The sequence below is a fragment of the Varanus komodoensis genome, unplaced genomic scaffold, assembly GCF_004798865.1.
Source record: "Varanus komodoensis strain SLA01 unplaced genomic scaffold, ASM479886v1 scaffold1, whole genome shotgun sequence".
Classification (NCBI taxonomy): domain Eukaryota; kingdom Metazoa; phylum Chordata; class Lepidosauria; order Squamata; family Varanidae; genus Varanus; species Varanus komodoensis.
Genome location: NW_025335268.1, coordinates 136,835,859 through 136,851,114, shown reverse-complemented (window position 1 = coordinate 136,851,114; position 15,256 = coordinate 136,835,859). Strand labels below are relative to the sequence as shown.

The 15,256-nt window shown below is 41.6% G+C and overlaps 1 protein-coding gene across 1 annotated transcript in view; it reads left to right on the top strand.

The window, feature by feature from the left end:
- The window catches only part of SYT6 (synaptotagmin 6), a 72,929-nt gene that overhangs the window by 47,246 nt on the left and 10,427 nt on the right, over positions 1-15,256 (top strand). The window lies entirely within an intron of this gene.

Here is a 15,256-nt window from a genome sequence, read left to right as displayed (position 1 = left end):
ATCCAAAGTCTGATGGTTGTGCCCAAAAGATCAGATTTCTTGAAGAGTTATCAAGTCATAAATTCAAAGGTCAAAAAGTGAGTGGCTTCTGATGCAAATGTCTCCATCCAAGTCCACCAATCACATTCAACGCACTTAACTAGAGTTGCCCCAGGACCAACTTGCACTGTATTTTTATGCTACTTTTTCAGGAAGGATTGTTGATACATACATTCTCAATATATTCTGATCTCTCCTTAATGGGCCAGGACATCAAGCTATTCCTAGATTGTGCTTATGAAAATGCATTTGACTAAATTCGTCTTTTTCATCCTCTTTCTTCAAGACTTGATGATTCTCCTTTTCCTTTTAAATTGGCATTGGTGCAATGGGCAATGCATGAATACCTAAACACTTCTGTAAATGCCAAAGAAAGTTCATGAGCACCCCCAAGATGAAATTGGTTCACTCTCTTCTTACAGAGACAGTTTTTCTCCTTGTAGATTATGTAAACACCCTGCAGCCAGCCTGGCAATGCTACTGATGTAGACAAGGTTAAAGCCAAGCACGCAAACCTATAGTACTAATGCTTAATGATGTGCACTGGTTCCCACTGTGTTTTCAGGATCAATTATAAATGCTGGTTTTGAGGCTTCAAAACCTCAGGACATCTGGGTATCTGAAGGACTCCCTTCTCCAATATAAACCTGTCCCATAAGTAATACCATCATGTGAAGTCCTGTATTTGTTGATCTGTCTTCAGTGCTGGGAGTAGAAAAGAAGGTGATTTTACTGTGAAAATGTGAAACATAAATGTTTCAAAGCAAGAAAGACTACATCATAGGGGTGTGGACACACAGTGAAAGGTGGAGTAGCAATAAAAGGACAATATAGTATATGATGTTACCACATAGGTTGGCACTGGGGTGTTCAAGCACTTGACAAGTTCAGCCCGCTATGGATTGCCCAAATATTAAAAATGAGAAGAAAGGAATGACCTAGACTCGTCATGTGTCTAAGGCTCAACGTAGATATTATAGTCATGTATTGGTGGCCCAACTTCTTTTAAAGGTAAAGCTACCTTATGGGGGAGTAACTGAGAAAGAAGCAGGAGCAGTGATACTTAAGCCTTCCCCTACCCACTGCTTCATGGATCCAAATTGCCCCTGCCCTGGGGCATTTCTTTGCATGGAGCATTACAAGTAGCGGGTAACTTTGCCCTCAAATTCCCTGAAGAGCTCAATGAGCATATCGGTGAGGCATAATCTTTGTCTGCTTCTGAGACTGTGATGCCCCTGATTAACCAGACTGTTATATTTATGTGTTTTTGGATGTTTGTAGCACCTTTTTGGGTGCACTGGTTGAATAGCAGCCTATTCTTCTTCATGCAATAAATTGAAATGCTTGCTGCTCAAATTGTAAGTTATGACTCTTGAGAGAAGTTACCCTTTTTATTCAATATCATCCAAAAGTCTCATTTCCACTGAGGTTTTCCAAGAGGTTGATTCATTCAATTGATTCATTGCCTCAGAGCTACAGAATTAATCAGTTTTTAAATTTCAAATTAGTTAACAGCTCTAAGCAGGGCAAATAGCTCCTTTTAAGCAGAGAATGTGAGGATCAGGAGAGATTATTTGTTCTCATAAGTACCAACTATCCTTCCTGAAAAAGTAGCATAAAAATACAGTGCAAGTTGGTCCTGGGGCAACTCTAGTTAAGTGTGTTGAATGTGAGTGGTGGACTTGGATGGAGACATTTGCATCAGAAGCCACTCACTTCAACTTCATTAGATGAACTTAGATGAACTTTAAGAACTGAAGAGGAGTAATGCCAGATCAGGCTGTCTAACCCAGCACTCTGTTCCCACAGTAACTAACCACCTGCCTACAGGAAATCCACAAGTATAACTTGAACATAATACCATCCTCCCAGTTATGTTCCGCAGCAACAGGTGCACATAGGCTTACTGCCTTTTATACTGAAGGTAACATATAGTTATCAGGGTTACTAGACTTATTCTCCATTAATTTGTCTAAACTCCTTTAAAAGCAATCCAAATTGGTGGCCATCGCTACATCTTGTGGAAGAAAATTCCATAGTTTAACTATGTGCTGGGTGAAGAAGTATTTCCTTTTATCTGCCTGAATGTCCCACCAGTATACTTCAAAGGATCATTCTAAAATCAAGTATTATGAGAAAGGAAAATGCCTCCCTACCTATTTCCTGCACAGTATGAGTAATTCTACATGCTTTTATCAAGTCTCTCCTCATATGCCTTTTCTTTTTTGATAGTTTCTAGCTCTAGAATATCCTTTTTTAGGGTTAGTATGGTCAGTATCTTTAAAAAGGTCTTTTTTTTTTTTTTTTAGAAAAGTGTGGTCACACCATAGCTTTGTATAAGGACAGTATGCTACTGGCATTTTTATTTTGAATTCCTTTCCTAATTATGCCTAAACTGATTTTTAATTTTTATTTATTTATTTATGTTGGTAATGGCTGCACATTGAGTTGACACTTTCATTGAGCTATCTGCCACAACCCCAAGATCTCTTTCTTGGTCAATTATCTCTAGCACTAATATCATCAACTTATATGTGAATTTGGGGTGCTTTTGCCCCTATATGCGTCACTTTACACTTCCTTATACTCAACCACATTTGCTATTTTGATGCCATTCTCCTAGCTAGAAGAGATACTGTTCAAGTTCTTTGTAACCTCCCCTTTAAATCACCCTATATAAATTCTAGTCATATGCAAACTGGGTACCACCCTGCTCATTCCTAGTTCCAGAACATTGATGAACCATTGAAAAGCATTGGCCCCAGAGATGTGCAAACTGATATGCCTTGGTGAACTGGGCTGATGGTCAGTTGCATCTGGTTTCATTTATATGGCACTCAGATGGAAAACATGCAGTTCACAGGCAACAGCTGGACCCCAGAAGCACCAACTGGTGGCCCCTAGACACCCACAATCTGCCACCATCAAAAATACTGGGGAGAACGTTCTAGCAACAGTTCCTGTGGCTTCTTCCATGGAGGAGGAACCTTATTCCTAAACATCCCAAGAAGCAAGAACTACTTGCCTACTTCTTGAGATAATCTAGGAATAGGGTTCCTGCTCTGTTACAAGAACCAGAGATTCCAGTAGCCTATATCTACATAGTTTTCCTCATTCATTCATTCATTCATTCATTCATTCAAAACCTTTGTATGCCACCCAAATGTGTCATAGCACCTCTGGGCGGCTCACAGTTGCAAGATAAAAGCACATAAAAACACAAGAAAAACCAGTGATGTCATTGGGGTGGTTGTGGTGCAGAGGGGCCTACTGTACTTTGATGCTGTTACTTATTGACCAAAATCCATTGCTGCTTGGATTGCGGTCCATGTGTGAGTGTGAGAATGCTGTGTGTGAGTGAAAGCTGATGCAAAGACGTGTGTGCGCACACTTTGCAGCAGACTGAAAAGATTCTGCCCCCTTGGTGTAGCAGGTGTGCTATCCTTGTTGAGCTTTGCTACCATGTGCAAAGTTAGTCATATTCATTCTAGATTTCTATATGTGAAGTTGAGACAACAAGATATCAATTCGGAATTTGCATCGTGAAAGACTGAAGCCACATCCAGGTGGAAGCGGGATAGTGCCACAAGGCTCTGTGTGTGAAATTGAGGACTCAGTGTTCAGCAGTTTGCACATGCACAATCCTTTTCAAAAGAATGCTTTCACGGAGACAGTGGGAAGAATTGGAACATAGAAAGCTGTAGGACAGAGCATTGCTCCACCTAGCTCACCATTGTCCATAGTTCACTACCACAAGAGGACACCTGCAAAGGAGATTGGACAAATTCATGGAGAATGATCCTATGGCCACTAGCCATGATGGTATATATCACCTCAGTATGAGAGGAAACATGCCTCTTTATGCCAGTTGAGGTGCACTTGAGAAGAAGGGCATTATTGCATTCTGTCCTTCCCAAAGGCATCTGGTTGGCTACTGTGTGAACAACATGCTGGATGTCATGGACCCTTGGTAAGTTCCAGCATGACTTTTACAGCCCTACCTGGAGATGAGCACAGATGAGAAAGTCCCCTGTCTGAAACCTTGGAGACCCTCTCGAGACTATGCTGAGCTAGAAGGACCACTAGTACAGCTTGGAATAATAAGGCTGTCAGTGCTTCTATATATGCACATTCTATTTCCCCAGAAGCAACATCTCCACAAACATAATGTCTGAACCAAGGCTGAATGATTAATCCCTTGCAGGGCATCCAGAACTAAGTGCATTTCTAATCGTAGGCGCATGTGTCCTAATTATCTCCTCTCTAGGGGGATCCCATGTTAGCTGATACAGAGCACCATTGAGCGGAATGCCTTATAGTACTTCAAGGAACTCTGTAACAAATGGAATACATGCTGAAAGAGCAATTTTGCGCTCCTGTTTCAAGAAATGCAAACAGATTCTAAGGCAACAAAATCTTTATTTATTTATTTATTTATTTATTTGGAAAAATTCTATGCCGCCCCATTTGCCGAAGCCTCGAGGCGGCTCACAAAACAAAAACTCTAAAGAGTTAATAGTAGCTCTCTATTAGAGATTCCTAAACACCTCACAGTTTCACATACATCTTTCAGAATTTCAGAGCATTTTGTGGTCAGTATCTAATCAGTCTCTATGCAATCTTGCAAGGTGGGAAAGCTGACTTCTTATCAGAGACATGTAAATGGCTCAAAGGGAGAGTGGTAAACCAAGGAATTGAATCGAAGAGCACTAACTTTCAGACTTTGTTTTGTGGGAGTGGAAGATGAGGAACACTTACCCATTTGGGAATTAACATTAGGTCTAGAGCAGGGATCTCAAACTCAACTTACCTGGAGGCCGCTGGAAGTAGAGTCTGGGTGAGGCTGGGCTGCATCAAGTATTCCGCCACCACGGTGGTGGTGGGCCGCTCATCCCGCAGCCGGCCCAGGCCCTGCTGGCGCTTTGAAGGCCGCAGGGCCCGTGCCCCGCCCGTCCCAGCAATTGGCCCGCGGGCCGCGAGTTTGAGACCCCTGGTCTAGAGTTTGCCAACAGGTTTTGAAAGGGATTTTGAGAATTCTGTGATGTACAAAGCATTTTTCTTTCATGATTTATGTAAGAACTGCTCAGGTTTCTGCCTTCTTAATATTAGTTTAAAAGCACCAGGAAGCCAGGAGGCCACAGAAGTCCTCTGCCCAGTACTGCTTTTGGTTCAGTTTTAATGCTTAAGCAGGAAAAGAAAGACATTTATTTGGAGGAGCTGCAAACATTAGAGAGTTTGGCAGCAATTCTCAGCAGCCCTGTTTTCAGCCAGCTGCTGTATGAAGATGAGGCCATTTTCTATGCAAGGCAGGTTTACTGGAAACAAAATAAGGATATGTATCCATCATCTTTGTTTCTTGAAATATATAGTATATATTTGTTTTGACCAATGTAGCAGTATATCCTAGTTGTGCATACCAGTCCAAAATAGGTCTGCTTTGGATTCATTCAGTTACTAGTTTTTCCAATGTTAAGGCCATTTTGCTCAGTTTCTGACTCAATTTGCCAGTTTCTGCCTTGATGTGAGCTTTTTAAAAAGCACAAGGAAATTTGCATGCAATTTCATGCATTTCCCCCATAGCTTATGCATTATTGCATGAAATCTTGCTCAATGAATGCATACTAGCAAACAATTTCCTGGATATAGTCTGACTTTGCACATTTGTTTCCAATAATATCAACATTTTGTGTGCTCTCTCCCACAACATCTGCATTTTGAATGCATCTTTTGATTGGTGAACTGCATTGCACAATCTGGGACAAACTGAATCTTGAGGAATAACTGCAGTTCAGTCTGAATACTTGTTTGTGAAATTCAGATCAAGTAAGTTCACAATCAAAGGTGAACCAGACAAACATCTCCCCTGTCCCTATTAATAATATTCATTAGTCTTAGATAAATGTGCATATGATTTCAACCTTAAATAATATTGTTTGGTAACCAAGTTTTGCTAATTCATCTTCAGAATAATTTAATTACAGTGGAAACCAAGTGGAAAACACATGGTTAGCTTCGACAAGCCAAGGCCTATAATATGCATATCTACTGCACACCTTTTAAGAAAGAAATATTAGAGATGCATGATTTCCCCTTTGCTGCTATCAAGATACAGAGTCATGGGTCTCTTTGCATGACTGTGAATAAGAAAAGATGTCCAAATTTAAAATTGCCACTGAGTCTAAACTTTTGAAGTGAACAAATCAAAACACCTATTCAGAGGCAAGTCTGGCAATCTGGTTTCATACTGTATTTTCTGGGGTTCCTTGGAAGTTTAGTAGTGTTTTCTCAAGGACCAGGTCTGGAATGGAAGCTCGCTATTACTGATATTCTCCTTCAATGTACAGTTACAGGAAAGAGTTGGGCATATTCTAGGGTGCACTGTCAGTTCAGAGCGGGAAATGGCATCATGCCCCTTAGAACACACAATTTTCTGCAACGGGAGGGTGGGGGGCATGCTGGTCTTCAAGGCCAAAAGACATGCTATATGCAGTGCACAGAAAAACAGAAGCCCAGCACTGATCCTGATCATCTTTTCACATATTGAAAAGCAGCATGAGCAGGTTTCAGTTTTCAGAAAACCAGTGGCTACATAACCCTTTCTATTTGCTGCTGTTCAGCTGCAGTGGCCAAAGCTGGTTTCAGATCCATCATATAAATATAATCAATGTTGGAATGACCCCCTGAGTGTTGGAAGATTGAAAATCATTGGTCTGATTAATAAAGGATTCCAAGTCACAATTCACATATAGATGAATTCATCCAGAAGATACTTAGGATGTATATTTTTGATGCATTATGGCTTTGGGGATTGTTATGAAATGAGTTGTGTTAAACTTGGGTCAAAGGTATTTCTGATTCTTTTCATTATAAAACTAGTTAGAGGAAAGATTTAGCTACAGTTAAGCAGCTCTAAGACTGCAATTTTAAAATAGGAAATAACTCTTATGGGGCTCAGCTTGATTTTTGAATAGTTAGGAACAGATTATAACTACCATTGATTTCACTGGAACAGTTAAGCACATGCTTAGCTCACTCCGTTTTGAATGAGGGTGATATCAAAGCAATTAACTTTTGCTGGATCATCTGCCATAATTCATATCCTGTTTCATTTTTCTGCACTGGCAACTCCCTGCTCCGCATTATGTGTTGTAAGGAAGGCTCGAGAACAAGAGCTTCAGTACAATTCCCTGATCAGAGGCTGTTTCATCCATCCATATCTGAGACAGCCTACAGATCCTGGTGTCTTCAACAGTGTCCCTACTATGGATCTATACTCCTCCTTTGAACCCTGGTCTCTGGGCCTGTGGTGGAAGAGCAAGTGGTGCTCCTCCTCTCTCATGTTCATGTCAAGCTCCTGGCACCCAAGACTGACTGAATTATTTTGGGAACTGAGATTGGAAATCCCAACAGCACCTCTTCCTTGGAATAAATATATAATAACAATTTGACACTCAAAATCAGTTGCTTGAGATGCCTGACCACTTCAGTCTGTCTGATGGTTTGACCCGTCTTACGGTGGCTGCCCAGGTGTACAACCTTTCTCAGGGGAACAAATTATATTTCCTATTTCCAGAAGAGCCAGCTGTGTGAAGTGTTGATTGGATAAACCTTTTGAATATCACAAAGACATTGTTTTCCACCCATTGTTCTGCCCAAAGCAGGTCACAAACAATGGATTCTGTGTGTGAAAAGGAGGAGTTGTTTTTAGACACTGAAGACACCATTCTATGCAGGTTTAAACAGAAAAAAGGCCTACAACTCCCAGCATTACTCTGCATTGCAGCAAGCAAACAACCACCAGGTGTAAGCTGGGAAGATGTACTAGTACAAACCTTCTCTGAAGTAGTGTTGCTTTTTTATCTCTGATGCCAAGTTAATATTTGAGCTAAAAGATGCAAAGTAAGTCTTTGTGCCTATTCTCAACAAAGCTGATTATGTGAAGAAAACTTAACAACAACAAACCACTGCTTGGGCACACATGGAATGTGTCTGTCTTACTGCAAAAGTAACTATAGCCTGTCCCTGTAAGCTCAAGAGTAAGGTCTTCTAGGCAGAATTAAGCCACAGAAGGAGTTTTCTTCTTAGATATTAAGTATTTGCTGCCGAAGAAGCAAGTGGTTTCCCAACATTGTCCTGAAGTCAATTTCTTCTTGCATCATTAGAAGACCTTTCAAAAGTGAATTAACTTCTGGAAGCTTCAAATATGCAGTTCTTCAGAGGCTGAGTCAAAAATTTAGAACAGCTAATGGAGGGCATGTTCACCTTTGTTTAAAACAGTCCTCTGTGTGTCATGTGCACTCGTGCTTTGGACATAAATGCAGACACAAAAAACCTATGGGTGGTGTGCTTTTGGTCACCAACACTCTAAGTAGGGGGATCTATCCCATTTATTCAACAATGTAAAGCAGGAATGGGAAACTTCTCTGTGTGTGTGTGTGTGTATTCAGCTTCAGGAAATGTGATTCTGCTTCTTAAGAAGATGCATACTCTTCAGCAATGGCATGGTGGTCTCTGTGTGTGGGGAGCTGGGACTGGCGAGGTGACCACATTTTGCCCACCCTGATGTAAGTTGATAAATTGAGAAACCAAGGTAATCATACTAACAAACAGAGCAGCAGGGTTGCCCCCTTTGGAATTTCCATAGCTCAAGATGCCTGAAAGTCAGACTTAGAAGGAATAGGTACAAAACATTACTCATCTGTAGATGGAGAGAAGCCTTGAAAACAGCAAGCTATGGTGACTTGTTCATTTTGGCATGGGTCTTGCTCAGGTCGCTTAAACAGAGTGGAAATAATTCTACCAGGACATGTGGCCTAATCTGAATATCACCATTTCATCAGATCCACATATTAACCATAAAATCCAGAAAATGCTTACAAAAATTGCTTTCAGTCAATGAGCATTCCAGGTGCACTTCAATGAATGGGAATTGTGTACTCTTTCATATGTACTGTTGTACTCAGTTAACATGGCTTGTTTGCAACATTTCATCCTTTATAACTAAACCTCAGCTTCTCTTTTACTGGGATACATTGAGGATATGGTATTTTTTTCCTATAGCACAGAAGATCTGAATAGAACAGAAAAGTAGAGAAGAAAGCCCTATTTCTGAATTGTAGCTATTTGAATCCCTTTTCAAATATTTTCCATGACTACAAAAATAATAAATATTTCTTTTATTTTTTCCAAACTTATCCTCTATTAATATAATTCACAGAGAAAGATCAATTATATTGAACTATATAGTGCACAATATCCAGTGCTGTCCATCCATTTCCCTGAATATATTCCTTAGCAGAAATTAATGTTACCACAGCAGGGAGCTATTCAGCAGAAATTAGCTGAACTAATGCATCCAGAATGGGACAAGTCAGCAAAGTCTCTTTTCATGAGCTCCATTGACTTGTACCATTTAAAGTGTTAAACTGGGGTAATGTTCAATTGCTCAATAGATATTAGCTTCACAACAACCATAATAGGTTAATAGATTCAGATGATAAATAGTGGTTTCTCCAAGGGAACAGTCTCATGGTGTTTGGATCTAACCCCAAACTCTGGGTTAACATTACAGGAAGGAGACTGGCAGCTTCCACTTAAAAAAAAAAAAAAAAACTACTATTTTATCATTATGTTCAATTCTGGATGAACTCTGGTGATTGATATAGTCTGTCAGTTTGCCTAAACCATAGTTGAAGAGTAAACACACTTTGGGGTAGGGAAGCAACAAAAAACTATGACTAACTGAAAAGTGAAAGCTCCTTTATATTCTCAGCCATACTGGATGAAGGGAGGGGAAGGAACCTGATGATCCCAAGGCTCATTCACATAATGCTAAACCATGGAAGTTTCAGGATTGTGGGTGAGCAGTGACTTAAATTTGCATCTTCTAGTTCCAAATGCAGTACACTTCTTGGGCAACATAGCCATGTGGCTTAAAAGAAATGAAACAAAGCAAAACAACAACAAGAAGAATGTTGAATGGATATGGGCAGGACATTCTAGAGGGCTTTCATGCACAGGGTCACCATAACTTGGAATCAACTAGATGGCACATAGTAAATAGACTATGGGGAAAGGGCATTTACTCAGCTTGAGAAATAACTGATAAAACCTATTCATCACTTGCAACTACTGTTAAACTCTCCATGAGTTATGCATGTCAGTCAGTTCTCAAGCCCCTCCAGGTTTATGTTTTCCTAAGTATGTAGCAGTGGTGGGGAACCAGAGTCCCAGGAGACAAATCTGGTACTCTGGGATTTCCAAGAGGACCATGTCCCCTTCCCCACAACCCAGACCCCACAGCCCCTGTCCATTTGGTGGTTTCCTGGCTGTTATGCAGTTTTTCACCTGGTATAAAAAGTTGATTTGCTTCTCCTAAGGCTTGATTATGGTCAGCAAAACCATTCAGATAGAATATGCCTTTTTCACCCATTCCTTTTGTCTTTGGCCCGTTCCATTTGCCTTTCACCCACCTACTACCTGAATGTGGCTACAGAGAACTTTTCCAAAACTAAAGTCAGCCACCAGGCTGAAAGAGCTTCCCTAACCCTGGAATATTGTGAAATTAACTGAGCATCTCCTGTCCTTAGTTCTGGGGAAAGTGGAGAATGCAATAAATAGAGAAGGAAGCTGGGGAAAAGCTGGTCAAATTCTGATTATGCCAAGTTGGCAGAGCTTCCAAAGGTTATCTGGAAATGACTAGGCATTAATAATACAGTCTGATGGCAGCACTGATTAGAATGAACTGCTCTGGCAGCAATCACCATTGGTCTATGGGATGCATTTCTGGAATGCTGTCTCTTAGACAGAACCTGTAAAATGTTCTTCCTAATTAAGCTCCAGCATTTCTCATCAGGCTTTTCAGAAATGTGTGGCGAATGGCTGTCCAACAGCGCACTCAGAGCTGCCTGGCTGTTGCATGCAATCTCTTCAAGTGCACCCTTCTGCGTATGTGCTAATAAGTTCCTTGTCTTGACAGGGGGCAGAAGTTGCCATCACTGGCATAATGATTTGCCTTGAATATTGCAGCAGGTGGCCCAGACTGGCAATGTCCTAACTGGAGAAAGACATGAACATTTACATCAAACACTGCAGATCCGCTCTGCTCAGAACTGTGTGTTCTGTCTCATGTGGGTCACTTACATCACCTTTGAGTCTCTCATCTGCCAAGCTGTCAATATCTTTTCGTTCTTTATGTGCAAGAGAGACATTTGTAATGCAGAAGAGCATTTTAGGTAATGTAACTTTTTAAGGTGGCGGTGCAGTAACTGCACAGCAAATTGCTGAAGCAAGAGCAGGCCAGCCTTGTGTGAAAACACCCACTGATCAGGGCCACCCAGACCCAGAGGCTGGCAGCAAGGGACACTCATTGCACTTGCGTGGCATGACAAGTTGTTCCAGTGAGCATAAGTATGCAAATCCCCCAGATGCACAACTAGCAAGCGTGAAATAAGCCACCTTGGTTGATTTTCCCTTCCATAATCATGCAAAATGGGCCATTGTCTCTCAATGAACTCAGGCTGGTGATAGTTGTGAGGTCCCAAGGTGCAGAGCTACACCTTTCTTCTATCTTTCTCCAGTTAGATAGCTCTGTTCCCCTTCTTCTCCTCCCCCCTGTCTTCTTCTACCTGTCTCTCTGTCTGCTCACGCATGGGTGGGCACCAGAGCCCACAGTCATACAGGCTACCCTCCAAAGGAGTGACCTCTTTTTGTTTGCCTTTTAAACTGGCAGCTTAGCACAAATTGTTATGACAATATTTTGGGACCACTGAATTGAAAATAATATTTGGTTTTGAATATTGAGAGATCAGGGTTCAAGGTGTGACACATGGCATGCCAATCTCTGTTTTCTTTCCTATTTCAATTGCAATGCAGGCTGTCTGGGGCAAAACATCACTTTCTATCTCTTTTTCTCAGTACATGTCAGACTGTGATGTGACTACAATTTTGTGTGCACTCGTTCTCTCTCTCTCTCTCTCTCTCTCTCTCTCTCTCTCTCTCTCTCTCTCTCTCTCTCTCTCACACACACACACACACGCGCGCGCGTGCGAATGCATGCTGAAAACTGAAGTGTTAGCAGTAAGAACTGAAACAGTCCCGGGTCCAGGTTTTTAAGGGCCTTTCCAAAAGACCTCCTCAACGTGGCCCCTCCTTCAGTGGTTTAGAAGCTGCTGTTGCTCCAAGAAGCAAGTTGGAAGTGGCTCTCTGCAGCCGTTCTTCCTTCTTGCTGCCACTCTTGTCTGGCCAGGGCAAGAGGGCGATGAATAAGCAGGTTGCAGTGGTGAAGAGGTGCAACTCCTGGGGGATCTTGTCAAAGATGAATAGGTCCTCAGTAGGTCACCAACCACAGGTGAATGGTTCCTGTATCTCCTTATATCTTAGGAGAACTAGTGCAATTAGAGATGTTCCTGTTAGCTGCAGTAACTTTTGGAACAAGCTAAGATTCATTTCAACCAGGCTCAAACCTGTCGTGAAAGACTATGAGCTGATAGTAAAGTGCAGTGCCAGTGAGCATATCCTGCCTATCTTTTCCTTATCACTAAATGTTCCTACGTGGACCTCCCTATGCCTGGGATGAAGAGGAAGCACTTGAAGGTTGGAGAGAGATCAGGCAGATCCGAGATATAGCGCTTCTCATGTGAAAACCAAGCACTGTTGGAAGCATTGTGTAGAAAATTTTTAAAAAGTAGATTAGCCATCAGTATGGGTTGTACATTTGCTTATGAAATCCACTTAAGCCAAAGGCCATTTGGAGCCATACATGTGATGAAAACACCTTCAGGCTCATATCCCTTTATTAAACTGAGAAATAAGGCTCAGCAGTTATGAACTTTGTGAGATCGAGGTCTGAACACTACCATACAAATTCAAAAGATCCTTTTATTGGACAGATAGCCTAATGCATACCCCAACATGAGGAGTATAATATATCTAATCACAGCTGGATTTCTTTGGCTGGTCAAAATAAGAGGCTTATGATAAATCCTGTATGTGAAGCAATCACCATAAGGAACAGCAGTGGTAATGCTAATATGTTTGTTGGCTTAGCATTTCATCAGGTGGCAATCAAGGGGGTTCCAGTCTCACTTTTGAGTTTGAGGAAGAGATACAGCATATTTGGGAAAAGTTATATGGCACCACCTAGAGGTACCCAGAAAACCTTATTGAAATGGTGCTCTACAAGAACCACAGAATGGTCAATCATTTCTACATCCTGCTTGTGTGTTTCAGTTCAGTTTAAATGGTTAATGTAAGGGCAGTTGATGGCTTATCCCATTATATTTGTGAAGAGAACAAGATGGGTTTCTATTCAGGAAATACTTTTAGGATAAGGGAAGCTTTTTTTTTAAAAAAAAAAATGTAATTTTGCCCAGATCTCTTCTATGGTATTCACAAGGGATGCTCTGTGTCTTTCACCTAGTCAAAATACAACACTGCCATGTAGAAACTTAGTTAAGTTAAATGATTGTCCATTTTCACCCTTTATTTTTAAGATGTAGCCCAAGTGAGTTTTGCAGGAAATCACAGGAAAGCCCAGCCCTCACACCATGCCTATCACTTCCTGGAGAGCATGTTAAGTTGGATCATTACACCTCTTTGCAGTTCTGACCTTGTCAGTTATCTGAAAAGTTTCACCAGAAAGCAAAGGTTAAGAATCAACCACACTTCAAAGCTGGCACATGCTGACACATTGCAAGGATCCAAATGATTCTTGGTTATTTCAAGCTACGTATCACATGTGGCAGACAATTCTCCCATGTGCCATTGCTAGAAGATGAAGGGGTGCAATGAAGAGGACAGAACACCTGCAAATGCCATTGTTACATCAGATTCCTACCCAATAGAGGCTTGACAGGTTAATAGATAGGTGAGCAAGCAGAGGATCAAAGAGGTTATTTGGGAAGCAAAATTGTCCATTGCTGGATGGGAAATACATCTATGCTGCGCACTTTAATTGTGCATTGCATTGTGCCCCTTCCTCAGGTGCAGGCAAAAGTGGGATTATATGTTTTCCCAAATCTGCATTTTGTGCAAGTACTAGTTCATTTGGTTCCCACCCACCACCCTCCCAATCATGAACAATATCATTCAGGGCAACTATGTCACTCAAGAAATGTTGAAACTCAGGTAAGCAGGTCAAATCCAGCCTCCCTGGGCCTTACTCTGGCCCACCAGTTTTCCACAAATGAATATACTCCCTTCCCCGAGCCCCAGCCTCAGCCTCTTTCTCCCAAGTGGCAATCATTTGGTAGGTTCCTGACTTTCGTGTGCTTTGGCCCTTATTCTGAAATACCTTTCAAAGGCTGGCTTTGGGGCAATACAAGCTTTCAGATAAAATATATTGGCCTTTTTTTGGCCATGTCACTTTTGCCTTTGGTCTGCTGGAATGCAGCCCCCCAAGAGCGTCTCCAAAATTCAGCGCTTGGGCTTAAATAAGTTCAGTATCTCTGTGGTAGCTCACCATCTTACTGGAGCTCTTGATACCATTTCTTTCTGTGTAGTCACAGTCCTGTGTGAGTATCATGCAAGTGTCAGTTTTCATTTTGAAATAAGTAAAAGCTGGTCTGAAACCAAACTGTATATATGTTTACTCAAGAGAATTTAAGAGAGCTAATTGCATGTGGTCCTGACCCTCAGAAGAGGATTTTTGGTAGGTACCTCCCTCTTGCATCTCCCACCCAGAAATCTTCAGGGGTTCAGAGGCTCCTAGCATTTTTTGACCATATCTTCTAAAGTTGCAGTAGGTGGAGAAATTGCCCAAAATGGAATGGAGAAATCATGCAGTATTTGCACCAGTCCCCCATTCTGCTGTATCTGCAGAGTGCACAATGTTTGGTAGATCCCCCACATCCTTTTGTGTAGTATAAAAACTTCTGCAAATAGTTAGTGGTGTCTTAAAAGAGATATTGCCAACTTACGGGGAAATTTAGCTTGGCTCATGACCAATTTGGGTCACGACCAGAGTCCTGGAACAGATTAAGTTTGTGAGCCAAGGTACCACTGTACATATGACAAAGGCAGATGAACAACAGAGGGGAAGGAATTACACAGCCTTGGGGCCACCCCAGAAAAGGTGCTGTTCATGATCTGATCTCCCACAAATTGTTAAGCTATTGGGTCTCCCTGGCTAATCCCAGCCCCCAGGGTCGTCTATACGGGAGGATGTGCTTTATCGGCTCTTTAGGAGCTAATCACCGAGGGCATGCTATGTTGACCT